Raw genomic sequence first — 25,767 nt, forward strand, 5'->3', positions numbered from 1 at the left:
TAGAAAGAAATAGTTCAATTGCTCAATCGATGAATTACATTTTTAAAATTTTTGAAAAAACCAGCCGGATATAGTAAATCAAACATGGAGAAAACAATATTTGTTTGTGAAATCATCTAATTACATTGAACGGATTTGGAGAATTAAAAAGAAAATTTACAACTATTTGAATATAATTAAAAAAAGCCATTAAATTACAAAAGAAAATAGAAATAAAGTTGAGGGATAATTTAGTCATATAGAGGTATTATTCAAGGATTGTCAGACTTTGAATTAGTTATCTCTCCCTTTTCTAGAGATAAAATAAGACCACATATGAGGTATAACTAATCCATGAATTAAGTTAAATAATGTAACTAAATAATATTTTTGTTGGACTAAATTTTAGTCCATGGACTAGTCTAATTAATAACTCATACCAAATGAGTCTCTAAAAAAGATTCTGGGGCTAAATATTTCACTATCGGAGCCTACACCCTGGACGTGACCGACACTCGAAAATCATTTTTCGTCCTAAGTGAACCTCATTCTGGCTTACTACAAGCGGAAGACTAACTCAAGTATACATAAACATAGAAATTAATTAAATTTAATAAACTCAAATATTAAACTTTAAAAAGATCCAAACAATATTCAATAGATATACTCAAAGTTTGTAAACAACTCAAAGAAGATACATACTGAAAACTACTTAACATTTTCTACCTATGAAACCGCTAACATTATAGAAGGATATCGGTACAAAACCCACGACATCTCAAACCAACTAAATGTTAGGTAAAGGTGAAGTCCTCCAGAATATACGAAGTCTCACCCAAACTGACTAGAACTGCAAGTGGTATCAATGAACCTTTTGTTGATGACCCTGAATACATGTAACTGCATCATAAAATGATGCAAGCCAAATGACGTCAATACATTGAATGTATGAGCACGGAAGGGGAATTTAAAGCATAAACATAACCTTGAACTGGTAGAAAAGAAATATACTTACCTTTGCTGAATTCAACTCAACTCAACTCAATGAAACATAGTTCAACTCAACTTAGAAAAATAAATCTCAACTCAACAATAAGATACTGAACTCTGTGAAACATAGTTCAACTTAACTTAGAGAAATAGGGCTCAACTTAACAATAAGGTACTCAACTTTGTGAAACATAGCTCAACTCATCTCAAAGAAATACCCAACAATAAGATAATACACTCTGTCTCAAGAGTACTCAACTCAAACTCAAGATGAAATCAACAATAAAGAATGAAATATCTGAAAAACTGTTAAAACAATAGATAATAACTCAGTTGTGCGCTAAGATACACCAATAACTCAATTTTATGAAAATAAAATAATAACTCTTATTTGTATGTAAGTTTTTTTGTTTGGGAGATTGTCTAGCTTACACCCATCACCATGAGATATGTGATGATACATTGTCTAACTCATGCTGCAAGAACTGTCCTATACTTTGTCTGGATATAAAACCTACTGACTAAGTGAATCCACTAAGCTATGCTTAAAAAGTAAAAGAAATCATAAAAAAAGTATGACCCTTTACCATGTTGGCAGACATGGTTATTAGAATTTTGAGTTGTCCAAACTCATCCCTTTATCGGTTCTCAATACTACTCCCAATACTATATGATTATATTTTTATAAACATAACTCTTGCTCTGGTTTGAGATAATTTCTCAAATTACCCTCTTAAAAGAGGTAACTACTCTTGAAATATTTTTTAAACTCATAATAACTCATTAGAAATCTCAGTTTCTCTTTTATCAATGTAAAAATTGATACCTCTGGAAATACATAGTCCCCTTATACTCTTACTCAACTCACACTTAAAAACTCTTTTTGAAAACATATCAAAATCATATTATAGTATGATCATTTGGTGACTCAGAAAATCATACTGCATAAATTTTGATGGTATATCTAGACATCGTACTCCTCATACATTGATGACATACTCGATTTTCATAGTAATCATGTTTTAAAAAAATCTTTTTTTTCAAAATTCATCTTCACTTTCTCAAAACGCAGTTTAAGATCAATTGTTACTTTAAAAAGCTTTTCATAATCTATAACTCAAATCAAAGGGTTCATGTGGAATTATGGACATGAACGACACAACTCAGGAATCTTAATAGCAATAAGGAAGCTCAGTACTCAAAATTCAAGACTCAAGAACTCAAAACTCATAACTCTTGATATTTCTCCTCTCAAAAATACTAAATTCATAGGGATCATGCTGAAATATAGATATGAACGAATAAATTCTAGAATTAGGAATAGAGTTTCAAAAAGATTCAGGAACTCAAGTGTAACGCCTCGCAAGTACACCCTAGAAGTTAGAGCATCTTTGTGTCGCCACATGGCAAATGAGACTTCAAGAAGTCTCATTAAATCCACTCATTTCATCCATTGCATAATAAATATTCTAAAATGAGAAAGAATTTAAAACTTTCTTCACACACAAAGAACTCTTTCCATAATCAATACGCAAGAGGAAGACTTTCATTTGAAACATTAGACCTTTAAAACACCTCATTGAACCATCTAAACTTTGGAGTATATAACACTTGGGACTAATCCCATACAAGACATAAAATAAAGTCTAAGACATAAAATGACATGTGGATATTATCCTGAATCGATGAGGACTCACCAATAATTTATCTTCAACCCTTAGGTACCTATCCATCCTCCATGGCAAATCAATACTTCCAATTTCCTACACTTTAGTCAAAAAGGGAAAAGGAGGGGTTAACCCATTAGATAAACTAAGTATGAAAGCCATGCAAAAACCATGAAAAAGAAAATTTAGTAAATAACAGGCTTTTCGAATTTTGATTAAAACAATATACTATAAGCATAAGAACAACATTTAACACATTAGGAAAACATAAGAAATCATTTAAACAATTTATCACATTTTTAGAACAACTTCACAGTAAGCAAGTTCACTGTTACAGTGAAGCCTATCAACTTCACATAGAGCACTTCCTAGCATGCAATCCTCTCAGTAAAAACTATCCTAAGACTCAGTTAAGTAAGACAAAGAGAGACTACCCATACACCCTCTTTAGGCACACCTAAATGATCCTTAAGACCACCTATAATGAGATACACACACTTACAACACATCAAGCACATGAACATGAGATCCTCCTACCAAAGGTGATTCTAAGGTTCACTGGAGTGAGTTGTAAAGTGACCGCCCGTACAATCCCTTACACACACACACTTAAGAGATCCTATCGACTACCTAAGATAGAAGCATTATCACTTAATACATTAGCATACATATAATATGACATTCTCCCCTACAAATATTATCAAAAGAATTACTTAAGTAAATCAAAAAGGTAATGTCCATGATTGACCTCTTCAAAATTACCCAAATAATCCTTGAGACTACCTAAGTTTGGATCATGTCTACATAGTCAACCAACTTCCTAACTAGATTCATTCTTAAGACTTATCTAGGTAAGAGATGAAGTGACAATTCCTATGCCCCCTTCACACCTTAACAAGATAACTCTTAACTACTCTAGATACGTACTTCTTCATTTAACATACGTTCTTACTTAAGTCATTACATTCCTTAGCTCATTTAAGACTCATTCATCTCATAATGAACTTCAAGTAATGGTCTTGGACAAGACCTAGGGACTCTAACTAACACCTTCAAAGCCTATTGTGCAATGTCTAGATAGCGTCCCATACCACCACCTATACTTCATAGAATTTCTCTAATGCTAGTAGGTATACCATATGATGAGAATAGACAATAACCGACATAAACCATGATATCTAAACATGGAATATAGAGTTCTAACCTACTCTGATGAGGGTTTTCTACTTGCCAAGGGTAGAACTAGGATCCATTCTATGTATGCACATAGTTAAGAAAAACTAAGGGCTTTTATGCACTCTAGTCTCATTCTCAAGTAGAGCTATTTTGTACTCTAGTCTCCTTCTCAAGTATATCTACTTCCCATAACATACTCACTCGGTGCTAGCCTTTGTTCTCATAGAGTCATTTACATTAAAGGATCACATGAAGAGGTTCTATGTCTATTTCATAACCCAATCACATTCACCCTACCAAAGAGGTCCTCTAGGGCTACCTTACAATGGCGACAAAGATAAATCATTATGACTTTCCTAAGAATGATATGATGGCGTTCCATCCAATCAAACCTATGTACACCATTCCTTTACATGAAAGATACCATTACGACTTTTGACTTCAATGTTCATAACCTTACCACTTGGTTTAAGGTTCCATGTACATGACATTCATAACCTCATTTAAGGTCTCACATATATTTCATTCACACATGGCAACGGTGCACTAAGCTTACCTAGTCAATACATCTCATATTCACATACATTCATACATGTATCAAGTATGGGACACAAGTCTACCAATACAAGACACAACAACTTTACTTTATTTCATACAACATATCATTCTTTAAAACACTTAGGAATGACCCTTATCATATTTATTTCATCCTATTCTCTACTATAACATCATCAATATAACCATCCTAGACTCATATAGTCAAGTAGGAACAATCATTCATCTACTCTAAAACTACACACATGAACACATAGTCATAGTCTAACATGATCTCCTAATATACCTAGAAGGAACACACACTTTCACATTACTTCATATGTAGTTAGATATGGTCACACTTCACATAAATCAGCTACATAAATCATCATAGTACTTCAAGTAGTGCCTACAAGGCCATGATCATCATAATACATAAAGTAACATCGACAAGGCCACATCATTCAGATAGCACCGCCACCATAAGTAGACCATATCAATAATAATTATAATACAAAAGCTATACATAATATTAAGAGAGTTAGGGCAGCATACCACCCATTCCATCTCACCACTTCACTCCAAAGTTAAATCATCCAATTCAATACCAATAAGCCTTGCCCATGGCCATGAACATCAATCCAATTCAATAATCATAATATTCAATGAATCTAGGTCAATTAAATATAGATTTATCAATCTAAGACAACCTATACATCAATTGAATACAATCCTTACAACATTCAATAGCCCATAGAAAACAACAGTAGAATTTATAAGCATTAAGTCAATATCAATTCAATAAGCTTAATATTTAATGGATCTAAGAATATACAATACTCTATTGATCAAATTGAAAACAACCTATAAACCATAAACCAGAATCTATACATGAATAAAAAACCCACAACAATCTACACATGAATTCATTAATAGCAAAGCATAACCAATTCACACATAGTTTAGTCAAATTTAGAGATTTTAGAAGGTCAAGGGTTCATGGATAATTTCATTGGAAAAAATAAATTGTACATCAATAATATCATATCTTAATATTTGAAAACGTGTCATGCTAGAAACCAAGACTTAAAGTAGAAGTTGGACTTTTACATCTTTTTTCATCTTTGAAATTGACTCTAAGGTGATAGAAAGCCTTAGATGAAGAAATCACATACCTTATTAGAATAATCCAATGATAATAGAAGAATAAAATCCATTGAAGATCCATCTTCAAGCTCTATCTTCACCCAGAGCTCTCATGGAGGTTTTTGAAGAAACTTTGGGAGGGAATGGATTTTGATCTAGGTGCTAGGGTCTAAATGAGTGTTTCATGACTTATATGATCTTAAAATACTCATAAAACCCCAAAAAAACCGTCCTCCAATTTTATAATACTTGGGGTGAATTTCCCCTAAACCCCCAAATCCTAACAGAAAGCTGGCAGGTTTTTCAGCACCATCAACGCCCTAGCATCGACGGTCTGTGGGTGCAATATGACCCGTCGATGGGGTTAGTTGGTTTCATCTACAGCTAATAAAACCGCAGGATACATGGCTCTATTGACGGTCCTTCATCTGGTCGAGTGGTCGTCGTTTGGGGCAGCCGATTGCCTTGCCTGGCAATGTTGATCTCCAAGCTCGGGTCCTTCTTCTAGGGCGTCTTGTGGGTCCTAGGTAGAGTTGTACCCGGGTGTTAAACCTCTAAAAACGTACGTCTAGGTTTTAGGAACATCTCCAGACCATTTCAACATCAAAAAAGCAATGCAACATGCTAGAACACATCCAAACTCACAAGGACGTCTAAAGGCTATCTTTCAAACGTCACCGGACGTTTGACCTCCAAAACTCACCAAACTCAACATACTGACTCTAAGCACTAATATAAACCATATAAGGACCTCATAAGCTCATTACTCACTCATAAGGACATGAAAACACATAAGACACATAAGTGACGTCCTTTGACATTTGACTTCAGACTTAACCCAAATCTTAAGACACTGCATCAAACATCATTTTAAACAATATTAAGAATTCAAGACATCATTACACACACATTAGAACTTATAACCTAACTCATTTTTGGAGGATTTTTATCAAGAACGCAAAATCAACTCATCTCTAGAATACTCAAATCTAGGGGTAGAATCCTAGATTTCCCTTTTACTAATTTGAAAGTAGTAGTAGGGCTTGAAGAAGAACTATTAAAACAATATGATAGCCTTGCATAAATCCTAAGGATCAAACCCTTGTCAAAAATCCCCAACAAAACTCAAGAATCTTGACAAATGCCTTAAACCTTTCCTACTTTCTCCTTTTTTCTTTTATTGAACACTCTTTTAAAACCCTAAGCTTAATAAGGATTAGTAAAATAGAACTACATCAGTTTAGACCCCTATACTTTAATAAAAATTGTTGTAAGATGATAGGGTACCGAAAATACCAAAATATGTCCCTCAGATTTTTGGATGACTTCCTTAATTTTGGCAGGCAGACTTCAAACAAGAATATCTTCTTCATATGAGCTCAAAAATTATTTAAATCGGTGGTGTTGAAAGGAGGGCTCATATATATTTCATTTTATATTTTCTGAGATTCCTGATCATCATCTGCTAAAAATTATGGTTATTTGAAGTTTACCCTAAACATAAAAGAACATAGGAATAACTTGAACAAATTCTTTTTAGCAACCCTAAAACTTGATTTTTTTTATATTTTTTGTAAAATATTACTCACTACGAAGCATGGTTTGAGTATTAGCTCAATTGTTTTTGGGTGTTACAAAATGATAGTCATCACGTAAATAATAAAATTCCACAAGTGAGGTTTGAATAAGGTAGAGTGTACACAAAACTTATAACTACATCATAGAAGTAGAGAGACTTGTTTCCAGAGGACTAGACATATTTTTTAAGAGCAGTAAATCTAAGTACCCAAAAGAAGGAAATACTGTAGAAGACATAACAATTAACAAAGAAAACAGTACAAAAACTACAATAAAAGAACAAGAACAACAAAATAGTGTGATAGTCAAAATATATTAACAACAAAAGGTAATAAATATTCTAAAATTCAAGTATTAAAATGACAAACACCAACAAGTCTAAACCCTCTATAAATAAAACCAACCCTCTACTACTTACTAATCTTCTACTCAAGTATGTGACATTCATTCCCTCCTATCTAAAGTCATGTCCTCAGTAAGTTGAAGATGCGTCATATCTTGACTAATTACCGCTCCCTAATACTTATTTTTCCAATCTCTACCTCTATTTGACCATACAATATCTGTCAAGATCTAAAAATGGATTTGATGACACTTTTGTGTAATCCCATCAAGACAAGTTAGCCTCAAACACAATAATATGAAATAATTGTAAAAAGTAAAACAATAATATCATAAGAATGAAAAACTTAATGATTCTAAAATACCTCCAAAACTTGGTTGTCATGCGTACAATCCAATAGTATAATAATATATAACTTGAGAGATAAATACAAGTCTCAATGTCTTTATTTCTCAAATAGAACAAAGTGTTAACTAAGGAACAAGAGGGACGACAGGATGAGAAACAACTATCTCTCAATGTATCCTAAAAAAGCCTTATAAATAGATGAAGGAGAAAGGTCATATGGATCCACGGTCGGAATCTACACAAGTGTAGAAGTAATGAATGAGTACCAAACAACACGAAACTCAAAAAATATCCCACTAAAAAAGGTAAAACTAACGTAGAATATGAGTACTCGTATCCCATCCAAACCTCCCCAACTACAACCTACATATAAATCAACCCAACCTATCGATCTTACAATACAAAGTTCACAAGGCTTAACAATCACGGTCCAACAACCACAGTTTAACAACCAACAAATATCAAGTATGTAAATCACGAGTATCAAGTATATCAATCACAAATATCAAGTAGATCGACCAGACATATCAAGTTCATCAAATCACACTAGGCAAACACTTGCAAGAACCACTTTCGATCGACACAATATTACTAGTAAAAACTATTTCCATCAACTTTATATAATGTCACTTGCCGAAATATTTTTTCATCGGCACAATATCACTAGTTGAAACCATTTTCCATTAGTTTTATATAATATCACTCAATAGAATCATTCCCATTAATATAGTACCACTAGGCAGAACAATTTTTCGATGGCCACATATAATATCACTTGTCGGAACCATTTTCCATCGACATAATTACCACATTTGTCATCATGGTTCACAAAAACCAATGTAAATATGGAATTAAACCATAAGTAAGAGACAATAAACTCAAGCCATTCAAGCCCACAATAATTCCATTAAGCTTTGAATCAACAAATTAGGTTCTACAACAAGGAAATTCACAAAACCCAACTATCAACACACTATCTTTTTAATTAAATAGCTTTTTGTTCATTAATGTAAATTAAGTGGAATAATTGAACCTATCACCTTATTTTCGTTTAATCCCCAACACACACAATGATGGGAAATATAAGATTCTACAATGTTCAGAAGTTTACTTGCCTTAATTCAATCAAAAGTTAACGTGAGACTTGAACTTTTCATATAAAAACAACATAGACGTGGCCGACACTCGAGAACTATTGTTGGTCCCAAGAGAACCCTCACTGTGGTTGACTATAAGCGGATGACTAACTCAAGCATACAAAACTTAAAAACTGAATAGAATTCATTGAACTCAATTAAAAATTGAAAAAAACAATATATTTAACTTGCTATAAAATAGGAAACTTAAGTCTTTAAACATTTAATAGAATAAATGAACAGACTTGAGAAACTCTAAAATCTATCTTTGAAACTTCTAAATGACAAAGATCAAAGTCAGGATCATGCCCACGACATTATGACAAAACTAAAAAATGATATCATCTTCTGGAAGCAAGGAGGCTCACCATAGCTAGCTCAAATTGCATATGGTATCAATGAAACTCCTGCTGATGATCTTGAATACCATGAAATGTTTCAAGCCAAATGACTTAGTACATGGAATGTACGAGAATGTAAGGGGAATTTTGAAGTATAACATAAGCTTTAACTGGTGGTAAAGAAACATGCTCGCCTCTTCTCAACTCACTCAACTCAAATCTACTCAAAGAAAAATAGTTCAACTTGGCTCAAAGAAAATAGGCTCAACTTAATGATAAGACATTCGACTTAGTGAAATAAGGCTCGACTAAATAATAAGATACTCAACTCTGGATATTCAACTATTGATACTCAATTTTGGATACTCATTTCTTGATTCCCAACTCAATATAAAACAACAATATAGACGCAATATATGAAAAACTTCTAAAACATTAGAAAGCAACTCAATGTATTGAAAAATTCAATAGTAACTCAGTTTGTATGCAAGGATACAATATAAACTCTCTTTGTACATGAAAACACAAAATAAGATTTGAGTATATAAAAATACAAAATATCTCTATGGGAGCTTCTGTAACTGACAACCATCACTATTGCTTGATGATACATCATTTTGCCTCACCCTGCCATGGTTGTCCTGTACCTTGCCGGGGTTATAAAACCTACTACTAAGTGGATTCACTAGTCTATGATAAAGGTATTAAGGAATCATCTAAAAAGTATGACCATTTTCTACCATGCTGGCTACTCAATTTATGTAGATTTTTAATTATCTGATCTCAAACTCGTTCCCATATCGGTACTCAATACTACTCCCAAAATGTAATAGCACATATGTTTAAAACATAATTTATTAGTTTGACATTATTACTCAAAAATCAATCTATCAAAAAATATGGTAGTCAAACTTCACAAAATTCTTTTGGAAATGTCAGTTTCTTACTCATTTTAAATGTGAAAACATTTACTCTTTGGAAAACTTACTACCCATATATCATTTTTAAAGAAAATAAAATCTACTCCGTCTCTTTCTCAAAAATATTTCAAATCATATTATAATATAGTCATTAATGACTCGGAATGTCATACTGCACAAACATTGATGGTATATCTAGATGTCATACAACTCATACGTTGATGACATAGTCGATTGTCATACTAATTAGAAAACTCTTTTTTCAAAACTCATCCTTACTTTCTCAAAACTCGGCTTAAGAACTCAAGTGTTGGCTTCAAAGATATATTTATAAATTAGAACTCAAATCACAAGGTTCATGTGGAATTATAAACATCAACGAGTCAACTCAGGGATCTTAATAGCAATATAGAACCTCAATACATAGAACTCAAGACTCAAAGATATACTTATCTCTAGTCTGCTCGAGTCAAAGGGTTCTTAAGGAATTATGTGCATGAACAACTCAACTCAAGGGATTCATGGGTAACATATAGTAGTCCCATAAGTAGGAATATAATCTTACAAGGATTATGAACTCAATACTCAAGGATTAGAACTTGAATATACTAATCCTCTTGAAGGTACTCAAATTATGGAGTTCATGCAGAATTAAGGTATGAAAAAAACCGACTCCAGGGTTTACATAAAAACAAGGAACTCATGTATACAACTCTTTCCATTCTCATACTTACTTTTTCAAAACTTAGTTCAAATCAATAGTTGATCTCAAAGGATTCAAAATTGAGCTCAAAAGCTTTCTTCAACTCTACTCTTAACTCTCTCTTGAATATGATTTAAGAATTCAAGAGTTATGGTTCATGATATGAAGGATCTCGTGATCATAAAGTAGACTCATGAATACATTCTCCTCACTCTCATACTCACTTGCTCGAGTCTTAAAACAAGTTATTCAAATTTGTAGAAGACTTCTTAAAAGACTCAGAAGAACTTTCTCAAAATGTTCGAAAGAACTCTCAAGACATAACTCTTAATTCTACCTTGAATTTGAATTCTTAATTTAAGGTTATGATTCATGTTATGCATAATTTATAGGTATTTAGAAATAGTTTAGAGTATCTAGAATAAAAAAGGGTTAAGATACACTTCAAGAGAACTCAAATGGGAAAAACGACCGAAAAAGAGTAGGGTAGTAGACCATGGCGCATTTCTAGTGCAGGGTAGCAACCCCTTAAATTCAAAGGCTGCATATTGGCGCACTGTTGGGGCGCGCCACCCCAGACCCTCCCTTAAATTTTTTTGACGAATTTCATCTCTTGTTTGATCCTAAATCTGTTCTAATCGATTTCTTTTCTAAAATTTATCTTAGATTCAATTACCCAACTTTAGTACACACTTTTTTTACTCAAATCACTAATTTTCATCTCAAGAATTCACCCCAAAAAAACATGATTTAGGATGAGCTTCAAGAAAGGTTATCAAGAACTCAATTCCTTCAACTTTTGAGAATGAAATTACGCTGGAAATAAATTTATTGTCATGTGTGTAAATGAACCCAATGCTATGGAAACTTACATACCTATTAGAGATTAAATCCATAATAAATATCCGCAACAAAACTCAAGAACGTCGACGAATCCTTTCCCCTCTTCTCCTGTTTTCTCTTCTTGAACTCTCAACTAAAACCCTTGTGCATTTTAGGATTATTAAACTGAATCTAATCAGATTATACCCCTAAAACCTTACTAAAAATGAATTAAATTTGATTGTGTAAGGAAAACAATAAAATACCCTTTACTATTTTCAGTTAGCTTTCCTTAACTGAACAACCTGATTTCAAAAGGTCATATGTCACTAATCCATGCTCAAAACTTAGTAAATTTGGTGGCGTTGGAAAAATAATTCACAGACCCTGCATTTGTTATCTTATAGGACACCTAATCCATCCTGTAGTAAATGTCATGGGAATTTGAATTTGACCCAAAAAATACAAGAACTTAGGAATGACTTGAATAAACTCTCTTTAGTTTTTGTTGGAACTCAAGGTTCTATATAAAGTGACCTTAATTATCAAGAAATTTTAAATTCCTAGATAATATCCTACTCACAATGAAGGATGATTCAAGTCTTAGTTCAAAAATTTTCTGGGGTGTTACATTAATAACATCCATATCATACACTTCTAAAGAATGGGCCAAATCAACTAAATAAAATTTACTTTGAAAAATGAGGTTTGAATCCAAAATCCTTACCTAAAAATGTTACCCACATAAAATTAGAAGTAAACTACGTACCTCTATTAGATATGATGGAAATTGAAAATCCATGCAATCGAACAATGTCGCAGATATATAGTTTGGCTAACTTCTTTGCACTATAAGTCATCTTGACAAAAATACAGTGCTGTGGATGACTTAGTAAAACTATTAACAATCACCCATATCAAATCTAATTTTCCCAGCGTCTTTAGAAGACCAATCACGAATTCCATTGCAATCCTCTCCCACTTCAATTTAGGATTCTGGTGCTAAGACATTACTTACTGAAAATTTAGATATATGAAAAAGCAACAATAATGTCACGCTTCATTTTACTCCACCATTAATATTCTCTAAGATCACGATATATCTTGGTTGCACCATATTTATTGAATATGTCGAACTGTAATCCTTGACAAAAATAGTATGAGGAAAATCATAAACATGGGTCACATATATGAGCTGCTTAATCCTCATATTGCTTCCTCACTAATCACAACCTCTTTGGACTCTACATGCAAGACCATATCTCGAATCTAGCTTAGCTTCTCACAATCAAATTACTTTCCTTTAATTTGTCAAGAAAAGAAGATCTAGCCTCCACGTTGGCCAATAATCCTCTTTTCTTAGTTACTTCCATCCATATAAGATGTATTAGCCAGAGTTTGTACCTTTCTAGCCAATGAGCGTCTAGAAACTTGTAAATGGGCTAAGCTCCCCATGCTCTCTGCTTTTCTACTCAGGGCATCAACGATATCATTATTTTTTCCAGGGTAATAAAAAATAATAACATCATAGTCTTTATAAACTCCAGTCAGCTTCTTTACCTCAAAGTCAAGTCCATCTGAGTGAACACATATTGTAAACTGTGATGATATGTATACATTTCACACTTTCTCCATATAGATAATGCCTACACTTCTTCGATACAGTTACAATCACAATCAGCTCCAATTTTTTTGTGGGGTAGTTACATTCATTCACATTTAGTTATATTAAAGTATAGATACTTACATTCCTCTCATACATCAGCACCACACCTAAACCATAAAATATGAATCACAATAAACAATGAAATTCTTACCTTCCACATGCAAGGAAGAACCAGAGCAAAATTCAACATGGTCTTTATTTTATAAAAATCTCTTCACACTCATCCGAACATACAAACAGAACTTTCTAATTTGTCAAGTTGTCGGAAGCAATAATAAAAAATCTCTTAACAAATCCATGGTAGTAACTAGCTAAACCAACAAAAATCCTTACGGCCTAAACATTGGTGGGCCTTTCCCAACTCTTCACTACTTTGATTTTTTGGGGATCCACCATCACTCGTGTTTCTAGAAACCATGTGTCCAAGAAAGACATCGAATCGAGGCAAAACTTACACTTGGATAATTTGGCATAAATCTGTTTACGTCTTAACAATCCCGATACAATTCTCAGACGCTCTTTATGTTCTTTCCTACCCTTTGATTAGATCAGTTTATCATCAATAAATACAATAACTAAGAAATCTAGATATGGATTAAAATTTTTATTCATTAGGCTCATGAAAGCAACATGAGCATTCATCATCACAAAAGACATTACTAAAAACTCATAAGGTCCATACCTTGTTCAAAAAGCAGCCTTTGACATATCCCCTGCCACACTTTCAGTTGATGATAACCAGACCTTAAATCATTTTTGGAGAAGACACAAGCACCCTGTAACTGATCGAACAAGTATTAATACGAAGAATACAATACATATTCTTAATAGTCCCCATGTTTAGTTGTGTGTAATCTATGCACATACGGAAACTACCATTCTTCTTCTTTACAAATAAAACTGGAGCACCCCAAGGATGGACACTCGATCTTATAATACCTTTACCCAACAACTCCTGAAGTTGGCCCTTGAACTCTCTCAAGTCAGTTAGGGTTATTTTATAAGGTGTAGAATCAATATCCCAATTTGGTGGCATACTAGAAAAATTTGTAGGGAAAACATCCACAAACTCACGCACTATCAAAACAAACACTTAATTGGAGGCACTTTAGAAGTATTATCCTTAAGATGTGTCAAGAAATCTGAGAAACCATTACCCACCAAACTGTTAGCATGAAGAAAAAGAGATAATTTAAGCTGGGGTAGGAATATTGTTGACCCTTCCACACCAGCGGATCTATCCCAGACTTAGTCAAGGTCACGGTCTTACATTGCAATTTAAGATAGCAAAATATGGAGAAAGTCAATTCATATAAAAAATTACATCAAATTCAACCATCTTCAAATCTATATAAATTGCTCCCCGAAAAAGTCACAAGAAAATGCCTATACACCTTCTCAACTAGTATAAACTCACCAATATGAGTAGAAAAATGAATAGAAATTTCAAAAAAGGCACAATGAAAATCAAATCCATTAGCTAATGTGGAAAACACATAAGAAAAATTTGATCCATGATAAAACAATACAGAAGACATGAGATCGCAGACCGAAGGAAAAAATGTGATAATTAAATCAAAGGCCTATACCTCTAGCCTCCCAAGGATGTCATAAAAATGAGCTTTACTATTTGTCTTACCATTGCCCCTACCGGGCTGCACTGCAGTAGTTCCAAATTGTCTGCCACCCAAACCAGACTAAGTGTCTGCCACGACCTTGATCACTACACCCTACAAAATGATGATCTTTACCATAACCACTCCCACCTCTAATTGTTGGATCTTTGTAACCCTGATCATACCGATTTTGACTCTACCTAAAAAATATTTCTTGATATGCCCAACCTCACCATATCTATAACAAGTCCTAGAGTCAATACTATCTAGATGTCTGTTGTGACGAAGAAAGCTGAATGTAACTCCCAAACATAGAAAAAGGTTGACTACTGTATGACCAGTCCTCAGTTGAAACCTGTAATAAAGACTTTATAAGATCGGACTACTAACCCCCAAAAATCTTTCCTCAGGAGTAAGAACTACTACACTCACCTCCCTTATGGAACTTATTGAATGTTATCAGCTTGGTAACGTCATTTGATTTCATCCCCTCTGCCTCTATCACAAAATCAACCACTTTTGGAAAGATTTTGCAGAGAACCCCCCTACACTACTGACTTCTACATATATCACTTGAATCTGTTCACGAAATGGAAAATCTACTTTTACGAAATGAAGCCAAGTTGAGTAGCATGCATTGATGAAGAACGAAATTAGTACACATAAGGAAAAACATATATCTTTCCTTTATCTATATTCAGAAACTCATCTTTCCTCTTTTCCCTTAAAGTTAAGGTGATATACTTCTCCAAAAAAAAACTAGAAAATGTTTCCCAGGTCACATCTAGCGCCTTTGATGGTTGACACTCAAAATGAGACCATCATCCCATTTTAGCGTCTCCTTACAACTTGTTCCTGATAAGATAAACAATTGAGATAGGTGAAAACCTACTGGATCATATCTTGAGTAGGCTGGGGTGTTTTTTTCTTCATATGAATATTCTCATTCCTTACACCATTATCCTCTTCTACCACCTCATCAACCAATGGAGGGGTCTCTACTCTTTCCCTGGTTGGTCCCGCTGCCTGAACTTTATTAGCATCTTTACTAATGATAAGCCATGATGGTACTAACATGACAATTCTAACCAAAGCCACAACCATTTAATACTTATTCACATCACAATTTCTAGGTAATTACATTTCACTCATACGCATTTATTCAACAATGTAATGCACAATATAACCACCATTAAGCTTCATCACCAAATGGATCAAGTTCATATTATTCTACTCGCATTATAGAGGACTAGTAACTGAACGTCCACATATTTACATAACCCTTAGGGTTAGATACCTATTTGAACATTCTTGGTTCCTGTCCTTCATTGCATGTGTCACTTCATCCGCAACAACGACATCCAGTTAACTCTTTCGATATACCAACTGAAATATAAAGATATCAATTGGAGTCAACCCACACCACAAGAAATATAATCAACAAAAAGAGTGAATAAGTGAGACAAATTCTTAAAATTCTTCATAACCCTGTGAAGATTTAACGTAGACATCAACCCACTAATCCTCTTCACTCTATTTGACATTTAATATTGTACTCAGCGCCAGATAACTTGTTCTCTTGTCATATCACCTACTAGAAAGGAAAAACATCAATAAATTTTACAAAAAACCTACTAATAAACTAAAATAATGCCAAAGCTGTAGATCATAAGTAATACTAAAACATAGATAATAAAAGGGTCCACTAGGAACTTTACAACTGAAGTAATACTAAATCTAAGAATCCTCTAAAGAGTATGAAGATGGTAATCTGATAACTAGTTAGGACACCGCCCAACATTCAAATTCTAACATATGTACATATATAGATAAATATAGGCTCTAAATATCTGATCGCCCCACATAGAGGTGAAGATTACCAAATACTAAATTGCAAGTCTCAGATCTACTAGAAATGTTTCTTGTCTCGAGGACTTGAGCCTATGTTGATAAAACTATAGCGCCACAAAAAGGATGTCAGTACATATAAAACATATATTGGTGTATAAAGCAAACTAAATAAGAAGTAGACATTTAAGAATTCACAAATAAATCAAATATCTAGAAAGGTAAATCTGAGAATATATAAGTAGAAGACATAATCCAAAATTGAAATGGTGACCAATCTGAAGGGTCCTCATATAACATTATATTTCTAATTCATGTGTATGTATATATATATATATATAATTTGTATAACTAATATATTTACTTTGTTGTATAGTATGTTTATTCATTATAAGATTAACTGTCGAGTCACATGACAACCTAGAATTGACAATCAATGAACCTTATATAACTTCTGCAACCCATAAGAAAATCACATGAACCAAGGAACCACGTCAGGGTTCACAAATTGTTATAATGTCCATGGTTCTTTAACGTACCCGTGGACTGCAGCAGCTTCAAGTCAGGGTGGACCACAAAGCCGTTCACGGTCCATGGACCATCTCACAGACCGTACTAGCACTTGTGGTAACCAAAAAGGGACCACCTGTCCTAGACGTTAGGCCACGAGATCCTTCACGGGTCGAAATACTAACAACGGGCCATGATGGCACCCGTGAAAGGCCATACCTTGACTAGAAACTACTGGACCAGGACTACGACCAGATCCATGGTCCATTGTTCATTTGATGGACCATTAGAGTGGTCATGCTTACCTGCATCATATTTTTAAGTAAGGTTGTTTTGGTATTTACCTATGCAATCGACACATAAACTACATAGTTTAAATCCTAAACTATGTGATTTTTGTCAGTTTTAGCCTAGTAATTAAAATAGAACCTAACCTAATGTCACGACTTGAAAGCACCTCCTAGTAAAAACACAACATACTTGACATTGAAAGGGTCTTATATAAGTTGTTAGCATACACGTCATTGCATAACACATCTTTAAAACTTTTAAACACATTAATGTCAAACTCTTTATAATAGAAAAATAGAGTATCTAAACGTTTTCTCATTAACCACCTCAGTTCAATATAGAAATATTAAATTTAAGGACCTAAGCCCTTTATAATAGAATGTATCATAATAAGAAGTACAATAGTAGTCTATTACATAATAGAATAAAATATAGTGGTATCATGTTGTCCTCGGAACTTGAGGACTTACAAAATGGTCTTGGGGAATGCAATCAAAGCCTTCACTTCTCCCCAACAAGGACCTACTATTCCAAACCTACACTTAGTACAAAAATAGGAGAAATATGGGTTAGTACACTCAATATGTACTAAGTATAGAAACCATCCAATTAAAACCATTAACACATGCACAAAGGGACCTTTAGTTGAGAACATGCTATTAGAAGTTAAAGGCCATAATGCACATTCAAGAAATACACAAACAATCCATACCATAAGATACAGAGACATTCATGATCATAAGCAAAACTATACCAAGCCATAGTTCATATCTTACATGCTTGAGTTCATTTAACATTACATCATAAGACATCACCCACTAGCTTCTTTCAAGCTCACTTGTGCAATGTACATATGAAGTCCCATGCCCCCATATATACCAAGAAAACGATCAAGATGTCATGAATATAGTCACATACTTCATTAGTCATCATATTAAGTAAAACCAACCTTAACATCATTTATAAGTAACCATGGATAAAGAACTCACAGAGGAACTCCTTTTAAGACCCACTTGTGCAATGAATAGGGAAAGCCCCATACCCTCACCTATACTAAGTAGTATCCCCAAAAAGACCTACTTAGAATTCATGCTCTTATCATAATTCATACTCTTAACCATTCGAGAGACTTTGCCAAAACCGAAATAGACCATGTGATCTACATGGAATCCAGTGATCTCCCTCCCACACTTAAATAGAGTTCCCTACTTGCCAAAGTAGAACACATATAATAGCATCTATGTGGATCCACGAGCTAAGAACTACAAGGGAACATAGTTATGAAAAAAGGAGATTGCTATTAGAAAACCATACTTGAAACATAAAAGGTTTATATCTCATGAGAAAACACATATATTGGGAACCCGTACTTGCTAACGTAAAAGGAACTCATATGGGAGGCCGTAATTTCAAGACGTAAAAGCGTCCATCTCAAATTTATGTCCACTCGTTTCTAAGCATAAATTCCCTTTTAAGTAACAAAGTCCTTACTTAAGCATTGGTTCATGAAGAATACCTTAGGGACTTAACTCATATATCATATAGCTCAAGGGTTTCAAGATGAGTGTAACAACAAGGGAGCACCCCTTAGAAGTTACCAACATCGTCGACCTCTTGGATGTCTTGAATGAGACTCTTAGCATTCATTTGATCCCATTGTCATAACGTTAGCGAAAAATTTAAATTTTCATAGCATAATATAATGCTAGAAAGTCACTTCATTTATAAAATCATAAGTACATAGTTTAGACTCTAAGTCTCTTTTTGCCATCTTAGACTCAACATCAATAGAATAGAATACGGACACAACCCTTATCAACATAAAAAAGTAACCTAAACTATTCCATGAACTTAAACAACATTTTTACAAGAAGGTCCTTGAATCATAAGGACACACTTGAACTTGGGAATAGCTATCCAAGCTCTTCATTCTAGGGTAGATCCTCTAGCTATCACCACCTACACTTTGTGTGAAAAGATGAAGAAGAATGGTAATAGTACAAGAATTCACTTAGTATGATGTCCATGCAAATACATATTTTTAAAAAGGGACATGTGGTTAGAAAACCATGAACCATGTATTTTTAATATAACTTCATGAACATTGATACAATAAGCACAATATATTTCACATGTTTCATATAGACATGGATATAAGTCACACAACAATTAGAGCCATTTTATCACATCTAAGACACAATTTACACATATGAACCATCAGCTAAGGCAACCTCCAGATCTTACTAGTGCAATGTAAAAGTAGCATACCATAATACTACTCACAGCATGTGATCCTAGAAAGTCACCCTAGACTTAGGCACATCTCATTCAATAACATATCACACATATATTTAACCTTGACATAAGACCAACATACTTCATTAATGGTCACATAAAAACAGTTTTATTCATTCCATATCAGTCATAACTTATTTAGTTCATATCATAGGTAAACCACCCCCACAACCACTTCACAAGCTTACTCGTGCAATTTATACATGGAGTCCCATACCCCCACATATAATAAGCAAAGCCATTTAGAAGCAATAAGTTTAATTTACATGCATAATCATAATTAATGTCTTGACATAAGTAAAGTTAACCTTTACATGCATTCATATTTACATACATGAATTATAATCTTTATTTCTTGAAGGAACCTCATCAAACTTCCCTTATAGTCCACTTGTGAAATATATAATTATGGTCCACAATCCTACCAAAACTAAGTAGACCTGCAAGGAATCATGACTATTATTCATAATCTTATCTTAGTTCATTTCACAAATTTAGGGATGCTTAGCCATAACCAACATAGAACATGTGAGTTATATGGAATACGGTGTTATATAACCCCACATCGAAAGAATGCGTTCTACTTGCTAAGTTAGAACCTACATAATAGCTATCTAGATGGATCCACTAGCTATAACCTACAGCGGCACATAGCTAAGGGATAGTGAGATTGCTTCTAGAAACCCTGCTTTATATCAAACTGAAAGTTTTGGAAAATATTATTTTTTGTAAGTTTTCAGACTTTTTCAGAGTCGCCACTTAATTTTTTAGGAAAAAATCAAGAAAATCTTTGTTTTCAAAAGACTTAATAGAAAAATCAATTGAAAACTTATAATGGGTTCGGGGATTCTTATTAACATCTTAGGAAGGTGTTAAGCACCTAAGATGTCCACCTACTTGCGATTTTCCAACAACTCACTAGTTTGGATAAAACTTATAAAATTTATTGAAATTGTTTGAATGTGAATTTCTTAGTTTTATCTAAGCGAAACCTATAAATAGAAACATTATATTAAACTTATTTAAACTTGGTTCAATTTTAAATTACTAAAACATTACGACATTTGACAGGGATTTGGATTCTCTAACTGTAAAACAACCGACAAATAAAGCAAGTAAATAAACGAAAAATAAGAGAGGGAGAAGGGGGAGAGAGAGATAATTTTGTCCAAATCCGGGTTTTCTGTTCTCTTAGCTAGAATGCAGACCCACCTATTTTGGGGTTTTGACCCATTTGTCATCTTGAGTACCAGTCCTAGACTAAACATATAATAGTAAATAATAAGTACGAAAAAAATAAAAGGCGAAAGGGGCTTAGGCCCCAAAATAACAAAATTTAAAAATAAAAATAAAATGGATCTTCTAGTCCAACTTCTTTGACTTTCTTCAATTATTTACACTTCGAAACTTGTCCATCGATTTCGTGACTCGACTTAATGAAGGAACTTTGAGACTTTACAACTCTCTCACGGAATGCAAAGGGGGTAGTAAGATTTCATGGTGAACTCATGCATGTTTACATGCAAACAAAGCAAGGTAAGAAAGTAAGTGCATAATTCAATCAACAATAATCTCGAAAGAATAAATTAATTCATTGGAAAATGTACACCTACTCAAGAATTTATAAATTGATAAGTGATTGTTTCATACAATGAGACATTAAAATGAAATGAGAAATTTAAGGAGCAGTTATGACAACCCAATAAAATGGACAAAGTAGAGGAAATACAAATTTGTATAAGGAAAGACACATATATAAAGCTTACTCGAGGTTTGCCTATTTTAATTTATTTCATGTACCATTTTAAGTAAGATAATACGATAAAAGGGAAACAAGTGTTATAATGACCAAATAGAGATTATGACCTTACCAAAGACATGAACAATATTCTAAACACGACAACAAATGGAGAGGTACTCGATAAAAGAACTTATAGCTATTGTCATATTTTGAAAGACATAGAAAGAGATCAAATAAAAGACTACCAAATGGAGTGCAAAGAATGATGATTGAATTTCATTTGCTATACAAAAAGAACATCACAACCTCTACAAATACATACAGAGAGCAATCCAAATCAAATGTTTTTACAGATAAACCCATACTTAGATTGCAAGCATAATGATTCAAGTTAGGATTAGAAAACATTTTTTCAGATATGATGTTAGCAACTAAAGAAAGCAAAACCCTATAATGAACTTAACACAATTTTTACACATCAAGACCTTGAAGTAATTATGCCGAAACAAAAAAAAAATACCTACTCATTTAGGCAATGTATTAATGCAAACTTCACAAAAGCCAATTAGAAAATATCTCATAACACAATAAACCCACTGCTAACTTGAGTAAACTTTGAAAGTTGCAAGTATCACTATAAGGTATTACAAGCTATAAAATATATTTTAATCACAAAATAAATGTCTTAGTGATTTTACTGGAAATTTCAAATTTTGGACAATTTAAGCAAATTTGAACAAATTTGGCTATGCTTAGGAATGAAAGAAGACAAATGCATTCGGCTTAAATCTAAAATTAAAAGCAACAGATGACAAACAAACCAGGGAGCGAGCAAAAGAGTTCCGCCTTTCTCTTTTTTTTAAAGTTGGACAAAGCCAATTTATAAACATAGCGACCATCAACACAAATCAAAAGATCGGAAAAATTGGAGAAGAAAATAGCGTCGATACCAACAAAAGACAACTAAAATGACAAAAAAAACTTTCATACTAGATAGTTAAAGATTATACTTCCATTTTTAGAATAGTGTTACTAATGGCAATGGAACGAAAGCAAAGAAGCAAATTCTGACATAAAAAAAATTGAAAGATGAAACCTACTACTAATCAAAACAATGCAGGCATAAATTACAAACATAACACTGTTCATGCTTCAACTAATTAAAACACTAGCTAGTGATAAAAAAAAAGTCTTTTGTCAGGCCTTAGCAGCAAACCCAAAGACAGCTGAGACATTAGAATGAACGGAAAGAGGGTCACTAGATACATTTTGCTCAACAAACAAATGACGACCAAATGAGATAAAATTGAAGTGTACTTTACCTTTCCGGGTGTAGCTTCCTGGAGACAGTGTGAGCATGAGAAAAGACTTTCACCACACGAAACTTGAACTAAAACAGACCGGCAGCCGTGGTTTTAGCTGAAGGCTAACTAACCCTCCTTTTAAATATATTTTTCTTATATTTTATAACTTCTAGCTTGGGTGATTCTGTATTCCTTAATCAAAATTTTTGACAGGGATATTAAACAAATCAACAATTTTCCTTCAACAAATTTTCTTCTGTTTTTCCTTTTCAGAAAAAATAATTCCAACTATTTCTTCTAACTCTTTCTGCCTCCTTTTTCCCTGTTTCCGTTTAGAACTTTCAACGATAAGTCCCAAAAAAAATCACTCCTCCTCCAAAAGTTAAGAAAAAGAGATTATTTATAGAGGAACATTAGGGTTTATAGATTTTTTAGGGGAAAAGGGTAAAAGCGACAATCCCCCAATCATCCCAAATTCAAAATATTTCAATACTCTTCATCAAAATAGGAAAAACAACTATCACTCTCTGAATTCGTTTAATTCCCAAAAGAGAAAGGGGCGATCGACAGTTAGGGACGACTCCAATTTACCTTGCAGCGCTAGGTGGCATGATCTCTTGTTTCCAAGGACGATTCGCGTGCCTGCTTGATGGGATTGAACGGAAAGGAAAAAAATTTGAAGGCACTGCTGTTATTTCTGCAAATTTTGTATGAACGAGTAAAGGGAAGAGAGAAAGGGAGAAGGTGCCGCGATTGCGTGCCTGGACTCGGACGCGCCGAGCTTATGGTTTTCATCCTTCTTGCGCATGAGGAAGACAATGAGCATACTGGTTTGCTCAATCTATTTTGGAGCGTCATGCTTTCTGGATTTTTATTTTCATTTTGCTTGAAGGTACAAGAAATAAACTTGGGCCGGGTATTATTTGGGTGGGCTGGGATGGTTGGCTCGGTTGGGACGATTGGCTGGGGCTGAAGTGGAATTACGGGGTGGGATGGGCTAAAATAGGGGTTGTAAGAAAAAGTTCAAGAAAATTGGGTTTTGATGAAATGGGTCCTTTGACATGGGTTTGTTGCAAGAATTATAAAAAAGTCCCAACACTTGGTAATTTGGAATTTAAGAAACAACCAAATTGAGCTAATTAGTTAAATTCGACCAAATCTTAATCAAAATGAATTAAGTATTAATTAATTAATAAACTTCTTAATCTTAACAATATAAATTAATTATAGTATACATAAACTAACAAATTTAAAAAATAATCTATTATATAACTAAACTAATGAACTAGATATTTAATTAAAACAAAATCTTTTTGAGACGATTTTTGAATAACCATAAAATATACTAATTATATGCATAATTATGTGAAATAATATAATATTATCTAAAGTTATAAAGTGAAATGATTAATTTAAAATAATTCAAAAACCTTTTAATCTTTATATAATTTAATTATTTCAAATCGTTTATAATTTAGAAGCTCGTTATTTATTTCCTATTGAGGGGGTCAAAATTGGGTGTCAACAGACCCGACCTATTGCATTAGCGGAGAGGCTTCCATCTCATGAGTATCACTTAGATGACCCAACCTAATGCATTAGCGGAGGGGTCTTTTCCTCATTGTAAATATCCACTTGGTTCTAAGCTTAAACTTACACTATTATATCTTTAAGCTTTTATTTATCATTAGTTCATAAAGTAGGGTTTAGGGACTTTCCCTCTCATACATCATATAACTCAAAAGTTTCTAAGATGCGAATAGACTTCCATCATAGAACCTATATTATGTGATAATGTCCTTTCACATAATTTTATCACTCATAACATAGTCTAGTTTATAATACAACTGGGGAAGCCCCATAAAAGACTCACTTTCACTAGATTGTCAAAACATTATTCATTCTTACCTTCATGCGTGTGTATACATATGTGAGAAAGACTTTCACATAAACAGTCTAGATAACACATACGGATAGTTCATTAATCATATACTTTACATGCATGGTAATAGATGATGGTGCATGTGATAACTATCCTTTCAATTGACACCATGAATCTATCCTACTTATATTTATGCATGAGAATGTGTGTGTTCATATTTATCGTCATAATAACATAAGAGAAACAACCTAAGTGTCGAGGAAACTACACTCCAAAGGATCATAACACATATTAAATATCCCTCAAGTCAAGAACAATTTCACATAAAGAGTATTAGGGACTATAGACCACACACCCACAGTACATCAGAGGAGGCAAGAACATATTCTACATTAGAATAGGAGACTCCTAACATGCATGAATCAAATATTCATATAAGGTTCATGCAGGTAAAGGATGAATATAAAGGAGTATTCATCATCATTAACCATATAAACCATACCTTACCATAACCTCAACATACACATTCTACTTCACAACACCAATACACCTTGATAATGAATACTAGAATTGAAGAATACACATGACCTTCATACTTGTGATCATCATCACCAAAATTCACATTACATCTATTGACTTCAAGTCCATGATAAAAAAATGTATAGATCGACAAGAATGATAAGAATGTAAACACCGCAAGCATAAGTAGACCATGCCATACAATCTTAATCCCAATACTTATAAACTAAGAATTAGGTCGACTTACCAATAATCCAAGCCATGATCACCATTGCTTAATTATAAAAAACTCATAATCAATTTATACATATAATTAGGACTTGTTAATATACTAAAATCTAATCATAATCGAATCATCATCTAATCCAGATCGCAAGACCCACGTTATATCATAAATTGAGAGATTAAGGCG

The sequence above is a fragment of the Solanum lycopersicum genome, chromosome 2 (genome assembly GCF_036512215.1).
Source record: "Solanum lycopersicum chromosome 2, SLM_r2.1".
In the NCBI taxonomy this organism is placed as follows: domain Eukaryota; kingdom Viridiplantae; phylum Streptophyta; class Magnoliopsida; order Solanales; family Solanaceae; genus Solanum; species Solanum lycopersicum.